At 41.9% G+C, this 6000-nt stretch overlaps 1 long non-coding RNA gene across 3 annotated transcripts in view; it reads left to right on the forward strand.

Annotated features, from left to right (window-relative positions):
* LOC141545539 (uncharacterized) overlaps positions 1-6000 on the forward strand; it is a 53964-nt gene that overhangs the window by 25368 nt on the left and 22596 nt on the right. For all 3 annotated transcript variants that reach the window (XR_012483059.1, XR_012483060.1, XR_012483061.1), the window contains exon 3: positions 5306-5442. This is a non-coding gene — a long non-coding RNA (uncharacterized LOC141545539). The remainder of the gene's footprint in view (positions 1-5305; positions 5443-6000) is intronic.

Here is a 6000-nt window from a genome sequence, read left to right on the forward strand (position 1 = left end):
AGCAATATGTTCAAAGTTAAGTCAGTAATAAGTAAACAGAATTAAGTAAGTAAGGAGTAAACAGAATTAGTTTGAATCACAGACATTGCAGAGAGGTGGATTTTAGAACAATTTCCTAATAATTAGAGCTACCTGAAAGTGGAATAGTAGACCTTGGTGGGTAGTACCTTCTTTCCCATTGTAGAAGAGGTTCAAGGGAAGCTTGTATAACCATTTGGGCAATACTCTAAAAAAAAAAAAAAAACCTTCCTGTTTTGTTTAGAGTTGGACTGACTGGCCATCAAAGCTTCTTCCAGCGCTAAGATTCTGTTCTTTTTGCTCTAATTCCCGTAGGCACCTCTTCATGAATCAATCAGGACATACATGAAAGAAATTCAGACAACTGATTTAGGAGATTTTTTAGGGCTCTCAGACCTTGGGTATCCCAGCTGAGACCAATCTTGCAGATGATTCCATCAAGATTTACACAGACTGATCAGCTAGTTGAGATAATATTGCTCCATGAAAGGCTAGTGATGACAATAATAGTTTAGACAATAAAAAGAAAAGGGTGATTATCTGATTTCCTTTGTAACTTTCCAGGAGGTCAGATTCCATTCAATTATACAGACATTTATTGAGCAGCTACTAGATATAGAGCACTGGGCTTTGGACTGAGGAAAGATCTAAACCTCAGAGTGGACAGAATATTTCTTCTCATGAGGCTTTTACTCTAGGAGATGGAAAAGACACAAAATGTAATATGTTAAATCATTAAAGAAGTACAAAGTGCTGTGTTAGGTTTGAGGGAGAGTTGTTCCTGATAGGGGCTCAAGGACAGCATTGAATTTGAATTTTACCAGGCTAAGTGAGGGTGGGAAGGTGTTCCAGGAATAAGGTACAAATAACCTGAGCCACAGACTTTTCTAACCATTGTGAAAGTATCAAACCTTGCTCTCACCTTCACTCAGAAGATCAGGGCTCCTTTTGGTGCTTTCCATATCCTGGAGGTCCCTGTGGATCTCCCATAGCTCCTTAACTTTAATTGACCCCTTACTTGCTCTTGTGGCCTAGAGTCACCGCATCCATTTCACTCTGTTCCTTGGAAGTCAAACTTTTGTTGTTATTGGATTATTTATTTGTTTGGGGTTTTTTGCATATGTAGGATGGAAAGTATTTTTCACAGTCTCACAGAGATGGAAAAGGCCTTCGTTTGAATGAGCACTCAGCTTTCTGACGTGAGAAAAAGCAAGAGACAACTATATTTCTGCTATAAGTGAGAAACACTGGCAGATCAGATGTGTCCAGTGGGAAGCCACGGAGTCCAATGTAATCCTAGATGAACTTTACCCTCAGTTAGAGCAAGTTTTTGAATTTTAGCCAGGGCAGCAAGAGGCTACAAGAACTCTGGCCTTTGCTGAATCATCATAATAATTCCCATTGCCTGAGGTTTTAAGGTTCACAAATATTTTCTTCACCATGATTTGGTGAGAGCTATTGTGATTGTGAAGTTCCAGAGAGGAAAGGAATCAAGAGCTCCCCACATCAGTAAAATCACAGGAAACTAGAGCAGGTATGATTTCCCCCCATTTTACAAATGAGGAAACTGAGGCTAAAGAAAGGGAAGTGGCTTGCCAGTGGTCACAGAGCCTATAAGTGGCTGAGACAGAATTTAAACAGAGGTCTCTCTTTCCAAGTCTCATTTTCTTCCCACACCCTTCAAACTGCTGCCTCTCATGACTGATTATGATTGGAAAGGGGTGGATTGGGCACAGAACTGAGCCCCTTGGAGCAGGGACCGGTCAGTGTGAGCTACAGCCACACGTGGTCATCTGACTCCTTCTCCCTACGGTCCCACTGTGGCTTCTACCTGGGGGCCTTCCTCGGAATGGAGAGCCAGGAGTTGGGGGCAAAGAGAGGAAACGTCATTTGGTAAGGAATCAATACCCTCCCCCCAAAGATAAACATAGTTTGCTGTTTCCTTTGGCAAGTATTCTACACCCCCGGGGATATTTTTAGATTATGCAACAAGATTTTTTATAATGGCTTTTAAAGATTTATTTCTGTCCGAGCAAAGACATGTTTCTTTAACCACAGGCCCAGCCCTTGCAATAGAGGTGGCCAAACTTTACACATAATCATTTAGGTCAGATACAGATAATAGGCCCCATACTTTGCGTAAATTCCAATTTTAGCTGTTTTCTAAAATATACTAATGTTTTATTGAAAGGTCTTTGGATCTGGTCAAGACCAAGCTGGCCTCTTTCCTTCTGACTCAAAAACACTGGACAATGTTCTTTTCTTCTTAGTGAACTTAAAAAACAGTTCCTCATTTGCAAAAGGAAAGAATAGCAACAGATCCTACTGGTACAGTGCTCTGAGGCTGGCAAAATTTTGCTTTCCTCCCAACAACTTGGTGAGGTAAGGATTTCAAGTAGTGTTCTCCCCATTTTTTGGATGGGAAAACAGAGGTACCTAAAAGGTTGTTAAGTTTCGGAATCAGGATGTGGGTCTAGGTCTTTCAGAGGCCTCATTGATCCATCACTTTTTTCTAGACACCTCAAGGCTTTAGGATTCACAAACCAATCAATTCTCACTCTTAAAAAGTGTTCCCCAAAGCTCAGTCTTTGTGCATCTTCTCTTGGATTCTTATGTTCCCAGCCTCCTCATCCTCTCCTCTGGCTTTGATTATCGCTCTCTGTAGTTGTCTCCTCCAAAAAAAGAGAGATATCTCCAGCCCTGACCTTTCTCCAAAGCTCCAGACCCCTATTTCTAATTGCCTGCCTCTTTTTCTCTCTGTCACTTTAATTGAATTCAACATTTATTAGGTACCTGATAAGAATTTAAGAACTTTTTATAAATAGCATTATATTCATTTTTTTCATTTGAACCTTTTCACAATTCTATAACATCATCCACATGTTATAGATGAGGAATCACACCGCTAGTAAGGATCTGGGATGGGCTTCAAGCCTAGGACTCCCCTTCTCAACTCAGCTGCTCTCCATTGGGCTGTATTGCCCAAAAGGGAGCAGCCGTCTTTCCCCTCACCTAAGCCTGAAATCATAGCCATGGCTCTCCATTCTCAGCCAGCTCATCTCTGCTGGACTTTCACTTGCTGTAGACCTGACCCCTCTGATCCATCCTGAGCATGTCCAGGGTCAGCATCTTAAAACCATTTGCTCAATCAAGAGCTTTCCCTAGCTCCATGTGGCCAGGCATCCAGAGGAGCTCCGAGAGACTTCAAGTGAATGGCCCCATGTTTTCTTTTCAGTTTTATCTATCATCACTTCCCTTAACCCACCCTATACTAGCTTTCCAAGCTCTCTGTTTTTTCTGTTTCCATTCTCTCTCTCTCTCTCTCTCTGTCTCTCTCTCTCTCTCTCCTCTCTCTCTCTCTCCTCTCTCTCTCTCTCTCTCTCTCTCTCTCTCTCTCTCTCTCTCTCTCTCTCTCTCTCTGCCTTTCTCTCTCTCTCTCTCTCTGTCTCTCTCTCTTTCTCTCTGTCTCTCTTTCTTTCTCTCTCTCTCTCTCTCTCTCTCTCTCTCTCTCTCTCTCTCTCTCTCTCTGTCTGTCTCTCTCTCTCTGTCTCTCTCTCTCTCTGTCTCTCTCTGTCTCTCTTTCTCTCTGTCTCTCTCTTCCTTTCTCTCTCTTTTCTTCTTCCTTTCCAGAAGACCTTATGGCGAGTCACAGTCCTTGGACATTATGTTCAGCAAAGTTAGGGAAGTATATGATGTGTTTTTAAAAGATTCATCTGTAGTGGCTAAAACTGAAAGAGACTCTGGTTTTGTTGTTTAAAAGATAATTTCTAGTCTTTGTGACTATGTTAGCCTGACCCTTCAGTCTCTCTCCTTATCACTGAGGACAGAAGCTGCTCTTATGATTTTATTAGTATGGAATTCCCAGATGAGGAAGCCTTTCTTCATAGTCTTAGAGAGTTGCTTGGATCCATGTTATCAAATTTGAATAGAAATAGGGGTTATTATAATGTTCCCAGTAAAGCATATTGACTTAGAAAGCCACATATTAACACGATCCATATTCTATTATGTTTTTGTTTGTTTTGTTAAATATTTCCCAATTATATTTTAATGTCATTCTGGCAACATTTGGGAGTGTCACCCTAATGTGACCAGCAGCCGGTGAGGGTATCAGACATCTCTGTCCTAGAATCCTGAGAGGTTGAGATTTGTCTTGCATCACAAGCATGTAACAAAGGTAGCATTCGAATTCAGAACTTCCTGTCTTAGAGGCAGACATTCTATCTACATAATAATAATAATAATAATAATGAGAATATCTAACATCATTATAATAAAAATAGCATTTATATAATGCTTGTAAGGCTTGCAAAGTACTTTGTAAATATTATCTCCTTTTATCCCATACCCTGAGAGATAGTAGCTATTATTAACAAAATGGGGTAGCATTTTACAGACGAAGAAATTCAACTTGAGACAAGTGCCACACAACTACTAAATATCTGAGGTGTTATTCAAACTCAGGTTCCATAAAATGTGAAAAATAATAGCGATCCTACCTGCTTCACCTGACCTGTTAGGTCAGGATAAAAAAATGAATAGCAAATTGCTTTGTGAAAGGAGCTAGTCCAGTGCAGTGGAAAGAATACTGGATTTAGCATCCAAGAATTCATTACTAAATGAATCTCTACGGGCCTCAGTTTCCTTATATGTTAAGTGAGGGAATTAGACCAGAAGACAATTTCTAAGGATTTTCCAGTTCTAGATTCACGATCTTCTGGTATCTATTCCAAAGTATAATAAAATATATACACTGTTATTGTTCTCAAACCTTGGTCATATACTATATACACATCTCAGTCTCCTTCCAGCTTTTGCTATTTTTAGAGGCAGCCCCATGCACTGCAGCAAAAGTACCAGAGATCCATATTCCAATTCCCCTCCCCAATTTTTACTGACTGATTTGGGGAGAGTCACTTTCCAGATTTTGGTTTTAGTTTTCTCAGCTATAGAAGGGGGACTATCGTAACGGCTCTCCTCATTTTGCACGCTCGGTTGTGATGGGTCATACCTGATATTGGGAGGACAGTTCTGACACTTTGGTAGAACCCACCAACACTCTTGCAGCTATACTTTAACTGGAAGCATTCTCTGGGACCCTGGCCTGGACAAACCTAGCATAAATGGGGAAGACCCTAGTCTTTGAGGCCTCTCTCACACAAAAGGCGCTCTCTCTTTTCTTCTTCTCCCAAGTCCATTAAAACTAGGGATCCAACATTTTCTTCCAGATTTTTTGAAGTAATTGTGGTTCATCCCCAACCCACTCTCCTCCTTTTCCCCACTCCAGCCCCAGATGCATTGGTCCTGGCCCACACTGCTCTGCTTCTTACTGCACATGCCCTTTCCCCGAAGTGCTGGCTGATTGCTGAACAGGAAACTTCACTTTGGATCACCATGGCATTAGCCCATTGGAAGGAAATCAAGGTGAGGGGTAATGAGGCACAAATGAGCTATTTAAAGCCAAAATCTGCCTTTTCCAACTTGGAGACTCGGGTCCTTCCCTCCCTTTGACTTCAGGGGGAACTGGGGCCCAGCTTGGGAAGAAGGAATTTGGCCCTTCCTGGGAGGGTAGTATATTATACGCAGACTGGCCTTCTGGGGCCTATCCCAAGGCCTCTGGAAGCAGGAGGGCCTTGTCTGGGTCTCCATTCACAGGCAAGTTGTCTTTTCACTTTAGTTATTCCTTTTCCATAACTGCTTCAGATTTTATCTGGTCCTACATCTCACTTCAGTGGGGGTGATAGAAAGGAATGGCTGGAGCCGGGTGCATTATTACTCTTCCTGTTTGTCTCACCTTTCCCATCTCCTCCCTTCTCCCCCCAGACATCCTTAATTTATTCAGATAGCCCAGTGAAAAGATTAGGAGCCAGAGGAGCCAGGTTGGACCGGGTCTGTTTTGCCATATGATGCTGCCCACTTCCCTGGGCTTCAATTTCCTTATCTGTAAGCTAAGGAGAATGGACAAGGTAGTCTCTGAAATTT

Source organism: Sminthopsis crassicaudata, chromosome 6, assembly GCF_048593235.1.
Source record: "Sminthopsis crassicaudata isolate SCR6 chromosome 6, ASM4859323v1, whole genome shotgun sequence".
Taxonomy (NCBI): domain Eukaryota; kingdom Metazoa; phylum Chordata; class Mammalia; order Dasyuromorphia; family Dasyuridae; genus Sminthopsis; species Sminthopsis crassicaudata.